Here is a 17,826-nt window from a genome sequence, read left to right on the forward strand (position 1 = left end):
CCGCCGAAGGCTGCCTGACTGCCATGCTTGGGGCGGCAAAATACATAGAGCCACCCCTGCATGAAGGACTCACGTACTACCCTTCAAACCCTCGGGCTCTACGTTCCGCCCAAGGAAAAGCCTAAGCCGCAAGCCTCCGTCCCGGCGCCCCAGCCGAGATACGAGCCCGCCTACAAGAGGCCCAAAACCCAAAAAAGGCGACCTCAGAGGCAGTCTCGCTCTGCCCTGCAGCCTGGGCCCTCCAGGGGCAAGCAGCAGGGCAAGAGGCATTTTTAGCTGGTTGCAGGAGGGTACCCGGGTGGCCCCCGAGAGGACCCTCTTACCAATAAAGTTTGCCTTCAGCAACTGCTTGTGTGCATTCCTTGCGGAATGGTCCCGAATTTCATTGGACCGATGGGTCCTCAACACCATTTCCCAGGGTTACATGCTACAATTTGTCTCACCCCTACCCTCCCACCCCCCTCCCTCGGACGGCAGGCGGGACCCGTCGCATTTACCCCTGCTACAGCAGGAAGTGGGTCGGCTCCTCAGCTTGGGAGCCGTGGAGAATGTTCCGGGGAAGTTCCGAGGGAAAGGGTTTTACTCCCGTTACTTCCTGATCCCCAAGGTGAAAGGGGGGCTCAGGCCCATCCTGGATTTGCGAGACCTCAATCTGTTCATGGCAAAATGCCGGTTCCGCATGGTCTCTCTGACATGTATCATACCCTCTCTGGACCCTGTTGATTGGTATGCGGCCCTGGACCTTCAGGACGCATACTTCCATGTCCATATATTCTAGGGGCACAGACGCTTCCTCCGTTTCCTAGTGGGACAGGACCACTACCAATTTATGGTCCTCCCATTTGGCCTGTCCACTGCGCCCAGGGTGTTCACAGAGTGTATGGCAGTGGTGGCGACCTACCTCAGATGCCGAGGGGTACAGATATTTCCCTACCTTGACGACTGTCTGCTCAAGGGCAGCTCGCGGTCCCAGGTACAGAACCACGTGCACCTGCTCTTGGCTACGTGTGCCAACCTGGGCCTCCTAGTGAACGAGGCCAAATTGACATTGGTTCCAGTGCAGCACATAGAATTCATAGGCGCTCTCCTGGATGCCTCCAAGGCCACAGCCTCCCTTCCCCTGGGCAGGTTCCAGACCCTGAAGGGGCTTATAGCCTCGGTCACAGAGTTCCCCATCACCACGGCCAGGGCATGCCTGCAGCTCCTGGGCCACATAGCGGCGTACACGTACGTGGTCCGCCACGCCAGGCTTTGTATGAGGCCCCTCCAACTCTGGCTGGCCTCAGAGTTCTCCCAGGCCCAGGACAAACTGGACAAAGTCCTCTCGGTTCTGGCACCGGTGATCGCCATGCTACAATGGTAGTCCTGCCCGACCAATATGCTCCAGGGAATTCCCTTCCGGGACCTGACCCCGTCACTAGACCTAGTGTCTGACACGTTGGACTTCGGCTGGGGGGCCCACATAGGGAACTCACAAACCCAAGGGATGTGGTCAGCCGTGGAGCTGTCTCTTCACATAACTGTCAGGGAACTCAGGGTGATACGCTTAGCCTGTGTGGTGTTCAGCTCACAGCTACGCGGCAAGGTGGTCAGAGTACTGACGGTCAACACCGCCGCGATGTTTTACATCAACAGGCAAGGCGGGACGAGGTCCTCGGCCCTCTGCCGGGAAGCCCTCAGCCTCTGGGAGTTCTGTATAGCCCACGACATCTCCCTGAAGGCTTTCCACCTGCCAGGCATCAACAACACACAGGCCGATAGCTTGAGCAGGGTTTTCTCCTCCCAACACAAGTGGTCGCTCCACTCAGAGGTCACTCACCAGCTCTTCTGAGCGTGGGGCACTCCCCAAGTAGACCTGTTTGCGACCCAACAGAACCGGCGTTGCCACAGGTTCTGTTCCAGAGGGGGGGTGGGAAGGAACGTGATCTCAGATGCCGTCCTCCTGTCATGGTCAGGCCAACTCCTTTACGCCTTTCCCCTGTTTCCCCTCATCAGCAAGGTCCTGGAGGAAGTGAAAACGGACAAGGCACGCATCCTCCTGATCGCCCCAGCTTGGTCCCGGCAACATTGGTATGGGACCCTCCTGGGCTTGCTCGTGGCCCCTCCATGGCTGTTGCCGCTCCGCCCGGACCTACTCTCCCAGGACCAGAGCCGCCTCCTCCACCACAATCTGGCTACCCTCCATTTGACAGCGTGGCTGATCAATGGCTAGATGCGGAGGAGAGAAGGTGTTCGGAAGGGGTCAGGCGTGTCCTCCTCGAAAGTAGGAAGCCATCCATGTGCCGAGCCTACCTGGCAAAGTGGTCCAGGTTCTCCAGGTGGGCGGGCGAGTGGGGTACTTCCCCAACGTCTGCCCCTCTCCAACTTGTCCTTGAGTACCTCCTCCACCTTAGAACTCAAGGCCTGGCCCCTTCCTCCGTCAGGGTGCACCTGGCAGCTATTTTGGCGTTCCATCTGCCGATCAGGGCTGCTCGGTTTTCTCCCATGCCATGACCAGGCATTTCCTCAAGGGGCTAGACCGGTCCTTTCCTTATGCTAGAACCCCGGTTCCTCAGTGGGATCTCTATTTGGTGTTATCCCACCTCACGGGGCCCCCATTCGAACCCCTGGCCACATGCTCATGGTCTCACCTTTCATGGAAGGTAGCCTTCCTCCTGGCTATCACGTCAGCCTGGCGGGTCTCGGAGCTCAGGGCCCTGACCTGCGACCCCCCTTACACAGTCTTTCACAAGGACAAGGTTCAGCTCCGCCCACACCCTGCATTCCTCCCTAAGGTGGTCTCCGCCTTTCACATGGGCCAGGATGTCTTCCTGCCTGTCCTCTGTCCCAAACCTCATGCCTCTAACGAGGAACACCACCTCCATATGCTCGATGTGCGCAGAGCACTGACTTTTTATCTGGATCGGACTAAGCCGTTCTGCAGGTCTTAGCAACTCTTTGTTGCTTCAGCCGAATGCAACCGATCTCCACCCAGAGGCTTTCCCGGTGGATTACATCGTGCATCCACACATGCTACGACCTAGCAGGGGTTCCCGCACCACCTATCGTAAGGGCTCACTCGACAAGGGCTCAGGCCTCGTCGGCTGCCTTTGTGGCCCATGTCCCTATCCAGGACATCTGCAGGGCCGCTACCTGGTCCTCAGTACACACGTTCACGTCGCACTATGCGATCGTCTCCCACGCCAGGGATGACGCTGGTTTCGGTAGAGCTGTGCTTCAGCCAGGGAATCTGTGAACTCCTACCCACCTCCATCAGACATAGCTTGCAATCACCTACTGTGGAATACACATGAGCAAGCACTCGAAGAAGAAAGAACAGTTACCTTTTCCGTAACTGGTGTTCTTCGAGATGTGTTGCTCATGTCTATTCCACATCCCGCCCTCCTTCCTCTCTGTCAGAGTTGGTCCAGCAAGAAGGAACTGAGGGTGGGGGGAGCGCGCGGCTCCCCTTATAGCGCGCTATAGAGGCGCCACTCTAGGGGTCGCAGCAGCGCTTCCCCTACGGGTACTGCTGAGGGAAAAACTTCCAGCACCGGTGAACGTGGCAAGCACGCACACCTACTGTGGAATAGACATGAGCAACACATCTCGAAGAACACCAGGTACGGAACAGATAACTGTCCTTTTTGTTCAGTGTTCTTATTATATTTGTGTGTGGGGGTTTTGTACAACACCCAGACATCTGTAATCAAAGAATGAGAACTTTCCACAGCAATGTTGTGTGTTTAGCTACTTGCAGTATAACAGGAAATTATTTTGACATGTTAGAAAGGGGCTGTATGTTATTGTATCTCACAATGCAAACTCCTTTTAAATGAGCTGTTCAGATGTAAAAGTGATCAACATAAGAGCACTCAAGTGTATCCCATAGCAAGTAGAATAAATCACTACAAAATTATCATGACCCTACTTGATAATATATACAATGCATATACATTGCTACCCATTAAGAAATGTGTGATTGTCTAGTTATAATGCTTAACAGTCTATTTTTTCCTTAATAATGACATTCCTGTATCTAAGGTTTTTTGCACCAATAATATTTGTTGAATAGACAGGTATTGTATATGGGGAGCAAGGAGGTTGGTCCAAAACAGCATGAAGAAAAGGGCAAGGACAAGGCCAAATAATTAATTGTGTATATGCTACCTGCGCTAAGAATTTCTTTTTAATCTAGGCAAAATTGGTAGAGTAAATTTAAAATTCCCTTTATGTTTAATGGCAGCTATGCCTTTAGAGAAGTTTTAGCTTGTATAGCCGTCATGTACTCATCAGATCCTTTCTGCTTTGCACTACCGGGGTCATATATTCCCACTGATGAATGTTCTTGAACAATTTCCAGTTTTGGTCAGAAACAGTCTTTTTCATCAGCAGCCTTGTGCTTTCCACCTATTTTCCTTAATCAGATATTTATTTGAATTTCAAAAGCAAAAATCTCTTTATTTTAGTAAAGTCTGAGCTTCCTTTTGACACTTCTTTGAGTAGTGATGGAGTAAAGGTTTTGGTTCCAGACATGGATTGAGTTTATTGTGAGTCCCCTCCAAAGCGCTAGTGTCCTACAACATGAGTAGCTTTTAATATACTCCTGGCCAATTGGAGTTTCTGTTTTCTAAGGAGAGTATTTACTGATTATTTGCATGTATACATATATAGAAAGTGAAATCCTGGCTCTACTGAAATCAATTGCAAAACTCCTATTGACTTCAGTGTAGCTAAGATTTCACCCAGAATATGCTCTCGTTCCATCTAATGAGTGTCTGTGCATTGGCACCAGCAGGCAACAATTTTTCAGGCATCACAAATGGCTTCACCAGAAGCAGAAATCTGGACTGATTCTTTTGAGTCGGTTTTATCATCTATTCCCTGGGAATCCAAGGAACAACTTTGCGCGACCCACTGGAACTAGTTGCTTGTTCATAGTATAATCCAGTGGAAACTTCCTTTATGCAGTATAAAAAGGGGAACTCCTGCACCCACCCAAGTCCAGTTTGGTAATTAGTATCCAAAGAATATATTTTCAATCAAATCTAGTGTGCATGAATGCTTTGGGAGGGAAACACCATGTACCACATCAACCTACCTCAAAATTAAACATATCTACAGTAAGAAAAGAAATGTACATATACTGTACAAAGCTAGGATATTTGTTCATCTAGACCTTGATCTTTTGTCCATTCAAGTCAATAAAAAGCTCCCATTGATGGTGGAAGATCAAGTATCTAAGGCCTGATTCTCCTCTTCTTTGCATCTTGTGTAGTATTTGTACCCAGGCAAAGTGAGTGCTACCATTCTGCTTTGGTAGCTGTGACCCTAGGCACCCCTGTGTTCACACCCTGCATACTACTGCAATGATATTTGTACAAAATAAGACTTACGAGGTATAATTTGAAAACTAATAGCACTCTGGTCAGTAACTGCATTGTGAATTGTATGTGACAATGCTGTGTGTGGAATTAGGGATACTCATATTCTGCTTTAAAGTCTGTGACTAAAAGGTGTTTAAACCAGGCATGCCAGGGGAGTTGATAAACTAGGCCTAGCCAAATTCAATGGGCTATTCATTTGTATCAGCGATGGCAGGAAGAGAACACTTAAATAGCAAAATTGCAACAAGAAACATCATATTAGAACAAACTAGGGGACGCCTTAATCAGGATGGAGTTTGGCCCTCCTGGAGGGAATAGGAGACTGAATCCCAGGAAATCAATTTGACTCTTGAAACATAGGCAGATTTTGAGATATAAGGACACAGACAAACTTTGGATTATCCTTTTCTTGAGGAGACAAGGAAAACCAGCACCTTGTACTCTGTGGAGATCCTGGCTAAAAGTTAGCCAGATATTACTGGGAAAGGAAGAATGGTGAGAAAATCACCTTGAACAAAGATGGTAGCTAAGTTAGGTCTTAGTCATTAGAAAGTTTATTTTTACTTGTATTTGTTTGTAACCATTTCTATCCTTACTCCTTGGTATCACTTAACCCAGTGATTCTCAAACTTTTGTACTGGTGACCCCTTTCACATAGCAAGCCTCTGAGTGCGACCCCCCTTATAAATTAAAAACCCTTTCTAAAATAGTTAACACCATTACAAATGCTGGAGGCAAAGCGAGGTTTGGGGTGGAGGCTGACAGTTCGTGACCCCCCATGTAATAACCTCACGACCCCCTGAGGGGTCCCGACCCCCAGTTTGAGAACCCCTGACTTAACCTATGTCCTTTTGCTAATAAACTTGTTTTGTTTTTACTCTAAATCAATTCAGTGCTGTGTTTGAAGGGAAGGTGTGTTTAGTCCAGTTAAATTAATAAGCTATAATGTACTGACTCTTTAAAGGAGCAGTGAATATAATAGCTTCAGTAAATGCACAGTGATAGGGGCTGTGTGTTGTAGAGAATCACCTCAGAGGAGCTCGGGGGCTGGAGTTCACTGGTTGTTATCTGCTAGGCAAGGTTTGGACTGGGAGAGGTTGAGGAGTTTGCTGGTGAGGAAGACAGACTGGTGTTGCAGTTCGCTGACACAGAGTCTCATCTCCAGCAAGGTTCACTCTTGCTGAGGCAGAGAGGTAACACAGTGGCTTATATCTCTGGTTGTCGTCAGCAGCATGTTACAGTAGCATTTTACACACACTTTGCCCCAGTGTAAGTGACCATTCAAGGTGTAAGGCAGTGGATAACCAGGCCCTATAGTAGATTGAATATCGATATCAAACAAGAATAGTTTGCATTCTTTCCCACCCCCAGCTCATTTTAAAGTTCAGTGGTGAATTTGGTGTACATGAAAGCAAGGGGCCAATTATTGGCATTACATTGTCAAGGACTTTCTAAGCTTCCAAACACTGCTGTGTCACTGCACCTCAATCTTTATGGGCAATTATGCCGATTTATTTCAGTCCTTCTCTGAACAAAGACTACTCAATCATGTGGGTGGTTTTATGATGTGAGCCAACTTTCACTGGAGACTTCTGACTGTGGAGACCACCACTTATTTTTATGTGAGATCTAAACAGGATTCAAACCCAAACCTCCAGAAGTAAAGTAAAGAGCTTGTGATTTAACACACGCCATCTGACTAGCCCCTAAACAAGGATTTGATTAAACACTCTTCACTTTTCTTTTCCCTCCAGAAACTTTCTCGGGGCAAATAACTTTAACAATAAAACTTTTCGAACTGTAAAAGCCATTGCTGGTTAATCACAGCTGTGTCAGTTTAAAGATGTGATTTCCACAACTTAGTCCTGTAGATTTATGATGCCCTCTATGATTTTTATTCCCCCCACACACACACATTATGAATGCCACATTTCTCATGAGGGCCATAAAAAGTTGAAAGGTATAGTAGCAATATGCAATGCAGACTTCCCTGCACCCTTGTGCTGGTCCACATAAAATCTGAATTGAGGTAGTCATTTCCTGAAGTTATTAATCAACCTAATGTGATCACTTGATGAAAGTCATGCTGCACTGTTTGGATATTTTGAAGGAGTTTTTGTTTTTTTGCTTCATTGAAGCCCTTCTGTTGTGAGCTAAATGTGTTCCTTTCTTTCCCAGCTATGTTCAGCTCTTGTCCATGTGGAAACTTTTTGTTTATGTTGTGGTATCAATTTAAGGCCCACTTAATCATGTGAGTAACTTTAAATGACCAGCTCCATTTGAACTCAGTGGATCACCCCTCCAGAAGTAGGACCTCAGTCTGGTAAGGGAAAGGAAATTTCTGAGAGGATCCCCAAACAGAGTTTCTCCCTGATTGTTGAGTGGGTGGGTAGAGTTGCCCCATGAGGAATGAACTACTAGGTCTGCCCATCAATCTAGGTCCCGGAGAATCCGCATGATGTCAAGGCCCTCCATGTGGCAACCCTGTGTCTCACTTCAGCACTGGAACCTCAGTGTCTCTCACCTTCTCCTCACCCCTACCCCGTCTGCCCCTGGTAGTACAGGTCTAATAGCATTGAACTATCAGGGACTTTCCCTGGCCACAGCTATCTCAGGCTCTCACGTAGGTCCTTATTGAACAAAGCACTTAAGCATGTTCTTAGGTCAGTTCTTGTTCAGGAAAACACTTAAGCCTGTGCTTAAGTTCCATGGACTTTAGTGCTCTTCGGGGAGCATTCCCCATCATGTAGGGTGCTTATCAGGGAAGATCATATAGCTCTGGCTGTATTAACTTTCCCAGGTAATCTCTGTGGGCTACTGCCAGGCTGTTGGCAAGAATGCTGTCCCCATATTACCTCCTCCTGGGATGTTGCAAAGGGGACCCTGCATGTGGATCATAGGGGCCTGATTTGGCCCAATGTTACTAACAGCTGTGTTATTCAGCTAGTTGGGTTTGCTATATTTTCAGGAAATTTCTAAGCTGTCCATGTGTCATTTGCATCTGATCAAGTGTTTTATATATATTTGGGAAGGAAGTCTTTTTTCTGGATTAGAAAAAATGAGCTAATAAGATAACATTCTTACAGAAATATGAAAATATGTGGAAAGTGTAAGCTCCATCCTACTCAATTGCTGGACTGATCATGATAGTGTGGCATAGTTCTAGGATATAACATTGATAACATGCAGGAAAAAATGAAAGTAATAGCCTAAACCTTCAAACATCCTTTCCCATCATGAAGAGTATGTGCAATAAACGTATTCCTTTTCCCCTGAAAAATATATGTTACTAAACTAAAGCTAGAAAATCTTTCCAGTATATGTATCTGGTAATTTTCAGAGGAGCAATATCTTGCATTAGAAAAATCAGGCATTTTGTACAGCCATGCATACACAAAGAAACAATGGGAGAATTGGAAAGAATCTGTCTATGTTAGAGAGTTGAAACCTCATTCTCAACAAAATGCAGGCATGTGTCAAAGACTCAGGAGCTAACGGTAGTAATTTAGCTGTTCCTGAAAATCAAGTGATATGATTTGTGTTCTTCCTACTATTCCAGTAACTCATTTTTCATTAACCTCCATATTCTCTATAGCAGTGGTTCCCAACCTGTCATGTGCAAAGGCATGGTACATAGAAAGAAGAAGACAAAGACATACATATATATAAATGTATCATATGCCAAGAAGGAAATGAAAAAGAAAAACAAGGGCAAAATGGCACATGCTTTAGCATACACAAAAGCTACTCTAGTTTGTAAAGATAACTAGTATCTTGGGAATGTATGCTTTCTGGGATCCATTCTTGGTACTATGAGATGGGGAGGAGAGAGTTATTGCCTTCCATTGCTTGAGTGAGGTGTAGGCATGTTGACCCAAAAGGGTTCCCTGATGGAAGGAGATTCCCTGGTAGGGGAGGATGGTGTTTAATACAGTACTGAGACTACATTTTCCTCAGCATGAGATTCCTGCCTGCTATCAATTGCCAGGATAAAATGTCAGGAAAGAAGCTATGCAAGGATCAAACCACAAAGGGATTCATAGAACAAAGACTGCATCTGAAGCTAGACCCAAAAAAGAACTGGAAGCCAGGTCAGCTGGTGGAGTTCATGTGTTTTCTGTAAAAAGTGCTGCTAAGTGACTGGGCAGCCATATTCTGCTCTGGCCAGTTTCTGAGCACCTGGCTAAGGGAGGCTTGATTACAGTCTATAAGTGCCTACATCGGGGACAAATACTTTATAGTGGCCTCTTCAACCTAGCAGAGAAAGGTATAATACGATCCAATGTCTGGAAACTGAAGCTAGACAAATTCAGACAGGAAAAATGGTGTAAACTTTTACGGGGGAGAGTAATCAGAGGAACAATTTAGCAAGGGTGGTGGTGGATTCTCAATAACTTACAATTTTTTAACCAAAATTGAATGTTTTTCTAAAAGATACGCTTTAGGAAGTGTTGCAGTCTGTTCTATACAGGAGGTCAGACTTCATGATCAAAATGGTCCCTTCTGGCTTTAGAATCTATGAATCTATGAAATAAAAGAATCTCATAAGGACTTCATTAACCCCCCCAAAAGGGGAAGTAAAAACACACATTCTAACCTCCTTTACTGATTCACGGATTCTGGGCATTCCAGGTCTTTTCTGAAACCCATCTTAGCTGAAATGAGTGGAGAGATGTATCTGTAATATACTTGTTTTTGTGTAGTGGCTGGCACTCAAGGTGGACAAAGATGCTACTCCTGCTACCAGCTAAGAGAAATCTCCTTTAGCTCAAGTGGTAGAAGCTTTTATTTTAGGCTGGTATGACATTCCAGACCAGTGACATGTTGTGTCACCCTTGCCCTGAAGCCTTTGGTGCCTCTCAATGCTTTGCTACTGTAGCTCCCACCTGGGCCACTCACAAACAGCTGGCTTCCACCAGCCTGGGTAGCCACTTATAGGGTGACCCCAACACACTCCCAGCCCCAAATTTCCCCCAAAAACATGTGTTCTGCACTGCCCAGCCCTCTCATGGACAGTTCAGATATTTTAGGTCCATTGCCCTTCTAAAGGGATCAAGATCCCACAGTTTGGTACTTCAAATGGAGTTACCACACAGCCCAGTTTAACCACAACTCTGGACTAGTTTTAGTTAAAGAATTAAACAAGTTTTAGTACTAGGAAGCATTTTATCTTGTAACCATTTCTGCCTTTAATGCCTGTAATTGTACTCACTCAAAACCTACCTCTTTGTACTTAAATAAACTTAACAAACTAGACTTGTTTCAAAGTCAAATCCTTTACATGTTCCCAGTAAATTTGCTGACCAAATTCTCAGGTTAGGATCTGCTCCCAAATTCCAAAGATTGTTTCTTTTGTCTTCTTAGGTGAAAGAGAGATAGACAGATAGTGAGAGATACCACGGGGTGTTTTTGCCCCTCACTTTATAGTTCAGTTGCCCTTTGAAATGCATTTTCCTGAGTGTAATCCCTAGATAAAGTTCATTCCCGCTGTGAGGTTAGCGTCATGGAGTCTCATGTTGAAAGAGGTTCCATGCTGTTGTTTGCTAAGATGCAGATCTGTTTGTTCCTGCCCTGTTTCTTTGCTGAAGAATGGCCACTGGATAGGTGATTGCCCATCAACTTTGAAGACACCAGGCTAGAGGCATCAGCTTGTCCTTTGTCTTTGAGTTACTGGATTAGCCAGACTTGTCAGGTAAACACATTTCAAACTTACTTTCAGCTTATGTTTATAACTTTACATATACTGTTACTGCGCACAGTTCACCTTGATATTATTGACCAGTGAATTAGTTTTCAAATGATACCTCACAAGGCATATTTGTACAAAGATTACTACAATAGTGTGTCGGGTGTGAATACAGGGGAGCAATCGGTCACAGCTTGATATACTAGGGTGTGTGTAAATTGTTGTTATGGTCCAAACCCTTGACCCCAGTGAGGCCGCATTTACCCACTGCAGCTCTCTCTCTTTGGCTTACAGCGGCTCCACCACAAGTGCTACAGCAGCGCGCAGCTGCATCAGTTCAGCTGCGCCCGCTGTAAATGCCATCGTGTAGATGTAGCATATAAATATATATTCCTTGTGCTTACTAAGGCAGACCACTCCCAACATGAAGGTATCTGCAAAACTTCTTAAGCATCTTCCTAAATAAATGCTCATCCTGGTACTGGATTGGATGCTAGGAATGTCTTGAGCTCAAGTCTAACGACCATCCACCTGGTTTTATGTCTCACCTTTCAGAAGAATGTTTACACTGGATCCTGCCTTCCACCTTAGCATTCTGATAGCGAGGGTAACGAATAGCATCTGGGCTATGGGTCACTCTACCACAGTGATGGTCTCTTCTAAACCAGCTATATTCATTTTCCATTGACATTTTAAAACTGATTTATTTAACCAATACAGGCCATCAGCAAATAGCTATGCCAAGCTTGGGAGAGAGCCCCGTGAAGGAAAGGAGTAAATATAACTCAATAGTAGAAGTTATAAATCATCACATAGCTAGAAAATGCCTCTTCTGCCCCCAAAACTGCTGTATTGCTACTCTGACTGCCTTGCCAGCCATAACAGGTCCTTATCAGCCTTACTAAGATTGGTTAAGATCCAGGTACCAGAGAATGGAGGAAGAAAGGAATGTTGAATTGGAGTTCTCAAGTTATAACTTTGAAGCCATATATTTCTTTCTCCCACTTTGGACTACTCCTTCACCAGGACTTTCCTAGCCAGATCAGCTAGTAGTGACTTCCTCCCACTGGAGTCAAGTATTTACTACTTGCTTGCCTGAGGAATGAAGGTCTGAAATCAGGATTTGACCTTGGGTCCTCTGCCAGCAGTGAGATGTGTTACTACTAACCACAGAGTCAGACAAAAAGTAAAGCTGGATAAATGATGGTCAATGAATCTAATCTGTTTTATAATTTTATCTAAAGGGTAATGATGATGTACACAGTAAGAAGTCTCCAAAAATTCTGCTGAGCTGTATGTTTCAGCTTGACACTATTTCTCCTTCAAACTAGTATTTGTATAATGCAAGTCCATTCTTACAACTGTGATGAATGATATCAGATGATAATGAAATCATTTAGCGGCTCTGTTAGAGCTCCTAAAAAACATTATCAAATATGGCATGTGGCCATATGTTAGGCTGTATGGCCAAAATGCATTTAATACAAAGCACTAAAGTACTGGGGTTCATAAGGAACTATAAGCACTTAGTCTTTATGAATCTTAGTTTGTGCATGCTCTTTAAACAGGAGTGATAAATACAACTTCTTAGCTTGGGAACAATAAAATATGTTACCAACATGAACAATTTCTGGTTTTCACTTTTATGTCTGTGAAACAAACAGTACAGAAAGCTGTAATGCTAACATATCCCTTTTCAACGTTAGTCTAGGAGAGGTGATTATCTGGGGATGTGGTATGATTCTTTCTTCATTTTCTATTGGTCTTTGAGTATGGGCTATCATTTAACCTGAGATGTGAGCCACTAGGGATTGTAGATACCACCAAAGTATATACTATAGCTTGTAATACTCAGGTTTCTATTTCAAGAGCCTTACACAATGAGAGCATGTCCTTTCCTCAGTCTTTATGTTTATTAGTTGGAAGGAAAGCATAGATGTGATCCATAAAGAAAAGCATCCGTTTAATGCATATTGGCATGTCTATGATGCTTAAGTAACTGCAAATTTTTACATGGGAATTAAACAAAAGCAAAGAGGAAAATTGTCTGTTTTTTTCCCATAGAAAGATTGGCCCCAGATGTTACCATGAGGAACACACATGGGATCTATTCAAATAAATCCTACTTGTTGTCATGTGGTATCATCTCCCAAGGTAGCAACAAAATAGTGATACATAAGACAGCTGCCACCAAGCATTCTCTAGCTGGTCTTTGCATATATGAGTCCCCTGATTTCTTTTCCTTATTTCTCGGTTTACAATATATATGTATATATAGAAAAAAATGAGAATGCTAATAAAAATGGCTAATATTAAAAGTGATCATTAACTGTTTGGAGCTGGTAGCCAAGTGATAAAAGTAAATGGGTCTGTTTATTTTAAACACATGCTTGTCTGAAAGCATTGTAAAAAGTATATTCTCCTTGCCTGCTGCTGAGCACATTGATTTAGCCAGATGCTCCATGTGGCTCAGAGGTAGCATAATTACCATATGTTTTATAATCATCATGTTCATGACATTTTTATACTAATATGTAAGTAGGATAAATACGGAGCTAAAACACATATACATTAAAAAAGGTCCTATTCTAGCCTAATGTTTCCTACATAAAAATACGTGTTGCCTTCTGTGATATACAAGCCCTGAAATGTATTTGATTTATTTGTATGTATTATTCACTAACAGGCATTTATTTTTATTCATCATCATCATCATCATCATCATATCTGAGCCCTCTGCAGACATGACTGCAGTAAGCCTGACAAAACCCTTTTGAGGTAGGGTGTGTTATTATTTATCCCCATTTTACAAATTGAGAAAGTTAGGCACAGAGAGATGAAATTCCCAAGGTCACACACATGGAAAATCATGGATGCCAGTTACATACTGGGCCAACTTATCCAGAAGAGCCAAATGTAGGCATGCAGGGAGGATGATGAGGATGCATATATTCAGGAGAGGGCACATAGAACAGTTCTCCAAAGTACGCCCATGAGGTCTTTGTGACTGGGACTGTCTTTTTGTTCTGCGTATGTTCATCACCTAGTACAGTGGTGCCCTGATCCTAGGCTCTACCACAATGCAATACTAATTAATAGTAATAAGGCCATTCTAACAAGGAATGAAGTGGGCAGTCTTTCCAATGTCTAACAGGAGAAGCAAGCTGAGGTCCCAGGAAGTGCATTGGGACCCTGGCACTCTGGTCACATGTCTGGAGTTCCCACATGGTTTTGTACTTGAACCTGCACCCTGAGGGTGCCTGATCTGATCATCAGTCAGTGGTATGGCCTTCTCTGATGTTTCACAGAGGTCTGAGGGCCAGACCCTCAAAGATATTTTTATGACTAACTCCCACTGAAATCAATGGGAGTTAGGGACTTCAGTATCTTTGAGGATCTGGGTCTGTGTTCCTTTTGTAAAACTGCATGCTAAATATTCAAAATGGGGATAAAGCTTATAGGATCCACCAAGAAATCAATTCTTACTAGTCTCCATCAGTTCCCAAGCTACATAATTATTATTTTGACTCAAGAGGTAGGAGGGAGGAAAGCAGAGAGGAGAAGCACCAAGATTTTCCTCAGAGAAACAGAGTCATATGGTGTCCTCCTGAGCCCATGGAGGTAAATTGTATCAACCAGTGGATTATAGCCAATGCTATGTGACTTCAACCATGTAACCATTCACAGCCAACTCAAATAGTATTCAAACATTCATTGGGAAAAAGAATTGCCTTTTTACATGCATCTAGATGGAGGGAAAATGCTTCAACTGAATTTTTCTTTGCTTGAAAAATGTGGTAAAATGGAAAAGGGCATTTTAATGGAAGCCCTGCAAACTCAACAAGGAAGAATTTCTGAGCCCTTTTATTTCAAGCTGAATATATTTTGCCCAGCACAACTTGTGTATCAGATTTGCTCAGCTTATAAATCAAAAGGTTATTCTCCTGCCACCGGCACAGAAAATTCTGCCAAGTGTCTGAAAGGCATGCTGTGTTTTATTCTGTCTCTGACCACTTCCTCAGCAAGAAAGATTCTACCATCAGAGTGTAGATGATGGATCAAATGTTCAAAAGCACCTAAGTGACTTAGGAGCTTAAGTTCCAGTTTCAAAAGTCACCTAGACACTTAGCTGGCTTTCAGTGAAGCTTTTGGTGTGTCTACACTGAATAGTGGGATGTGATTGGAGCTGGTGTAGCCAGACCTGAGCTAACTTGGGTGCCAGAGCAATGAAGCTGCAGAATCTTTGACTAGCCACCCAACTAAATACACACAGTTCCAGGAAGGCTTGTATCCATGGTGCCACAGCTTCACTGCTCAGTATCTGGAAGATCTAGCTCAAAGCTAGCTTGGATATGTCTATACAAGTTTAGGCTTATAGAGGATGGGTTTTTTTTAAGGCATTTAGGTGCCTAAACATACAGATAGTGCCTGGTGGGATTTTCAAAGGCACTTATCTGTATCTTTAGGTGCTTAAATACCTTTAAAAATCTGGCCCTAAATGCCCAAGTCACTTTTGAAAATGGGTCTTAGACTCCAATATCACTATCACTTTTGAAAATGTTGCCTGATATTTCTATAAGTGATCTGTTGGAGATTATAGAATCCAGATCACTCTTTCATAGATGTACCATCGCTAAAATTTATTTGGAGACCTGCTCTTGCATTCCTTGTGCCCTCAGAACTCTTACTGGGGTTTATGGAAGATGTGACAAGATACAGGTTTGGGGCATTTGTCATTACACTAGCAGATTTATTATAAACTCCTTCTCAACCTTAGCTAAATTATAATAGCCATGTTACTGTCTGTTATATCAGTGGTCTTCAAACTTTTTTGATCGTGCACCCCCAGCCGCGCCGCAGGGCTGGCTCTACCATTTTTGCCGCCCCAAGCAAAAATAAAATAAAAGGCGCTCGGACTCCCGCCCGAACTGCTGAAGCGGTGCTGCTCCAGCAGCGCTCCTCCTTCCGTGCACCCCGAAGAATCCTCTTGCGTACCCCCTGGTGTGCGCACACCTCACTTTGGAGACCACTGTGTTATATAATACTTGTATGATTTCACTTGGTTGTTCCATTAAATCTTACTTTTCCAAATTATGTACACCTCTACCCCGATATAACGCGACCCAATATAACACAAATTCGGCTATAACGCAGTAAAGCAGTGCTCCGGGGGGGGGCAGGGCTGCGCACTCCGGTGGATCAAAGCAAGTTCGATATAACGTGGTTTCACCTATAACACGGTAAGATTTTGTGGCTCCCAAGGACAGTGTTATATCGAGGTAGAGGTGTATATGAAGTGTGTGTTTAAATTTCCTCCTATAAACTATGCAATTAATTTTGGGATCAACTATATCGTCTGTTAACATCAATTTATCTCTTTTGTTTTCATATCCAAGAAAGTGAACACTTTAAGCTGAAACAATACAATACCTTGCCCCAAGCCCAGTCTGTTCTAGTTCACTTCTTATTGGTTTTGTAGTTCAGATTTTTCAGTCTCCATATAATACATTTCCCATCCTACTACTGAAACCCTTGCTTATTACTCATTTTATTTGTTGGTCTTAAAAAATTGACTTTACAGCTGTTTTCTCTAGATTATTTCCACACATGTGGGAAAGAAAGGGTCTCTGAGCACTGACTGCTTTGGGATACAACAAGTTCTGAGTCTCTACTATTCCTCTTACCTACTCCTTCTGTTTTGTGTCCACCTGCTATGCTGTACTTGTGCTGAATTTAGCATAATCAAGAATAAATTAACATGGCATCATCAAGAAATTGCAAATCTAGACCAAGAAGAACAGTCAACTGTTGTCAAAATTAAAGCAAAGGTATTTAGGTGCCCAAAGATGCAGATAGATAATTAGTGGGATTTACAAAAGCACATAAAAAAGATTTGGCACCTAACTCCTTTGGGCTCTTGTCTCATTCTTGCTCTACTGTGAACTAACACACTTACCACTATTTCCTGTATAGCTTCATTTCTAAATCTATGCTGATTTCAGAAAGCTGTTGTGATATATAGTGGTTAACTCTGTAAGGTCCCATAACATCAGCTGCAACACATTTTAAATGTAGTAATTGTACAATTGTTCCAGGGGAAAACAAATCATGTCTGGTTGTAACAGACTAATTGCACTTATTTCACTTTCGTTCTCCAATGTTTTGGATAATTTTGGGGAGGAGGGTTTTCTGAGAGCATACGGCTCTTTAGCAGAAAAAAAAGTAAAACAGGAGCCAATGACTGGATGCTGAAGCCAGGCAAATTCAGACTGGAAATTACGCTCACATTTTTAACAGTGAGAATAATTAGCCATTGAAACAATTTACCTACAGCTGTGATAGATTCTCCATCAATTGCCGTCGTTAAGCCAAGACTGGATATTTTTCTAAAAGACAGGTGCTGGCTCAAACAGATACTGGGTGAAATTCTATGGCCTGTGTTATACGGGTGGTCCCAATGGTCCCTTCTAGCTTTAAAATCTCTGAATCTCTGAATTATACATTTGTAATTTGCAAGCTAATTATGCACATGCTAAGGACCAGACTTCCAAACCTTTACCCAAACAGATATTCCTGTTGGATTCAATGGGACTACTTATGTGAGTAAAGACTATTTGCCTGTACAAGGATTCGCAAGTCGGGTATTTGGCACTTAATTTAGGCGCTGATTCAGTCTGAAGCTTAAGCACAAGTCTAACTTTAAGCATGGCAGTATTCCCATTGAACTCATTGCAACTGCTTCCCTGTTTAATGATCAGCCCCTGCTTAACTACC

Source organism: Emys orbicularis, chromosome 6 (genome assembly GCF_028017835.1).
Source record: "Emys orbicularis isolate rEmyOrb1 chromosome 6, rEmyOrb1.hap1, whole genome shotgun sequence".
In the NCBI taxonomy this organism is placed as follows: domain Eukaryota; kingdom Metazoa; phylum Chordata; order Testudines; family Emydidae; genus Emys; species Emys orbicularis.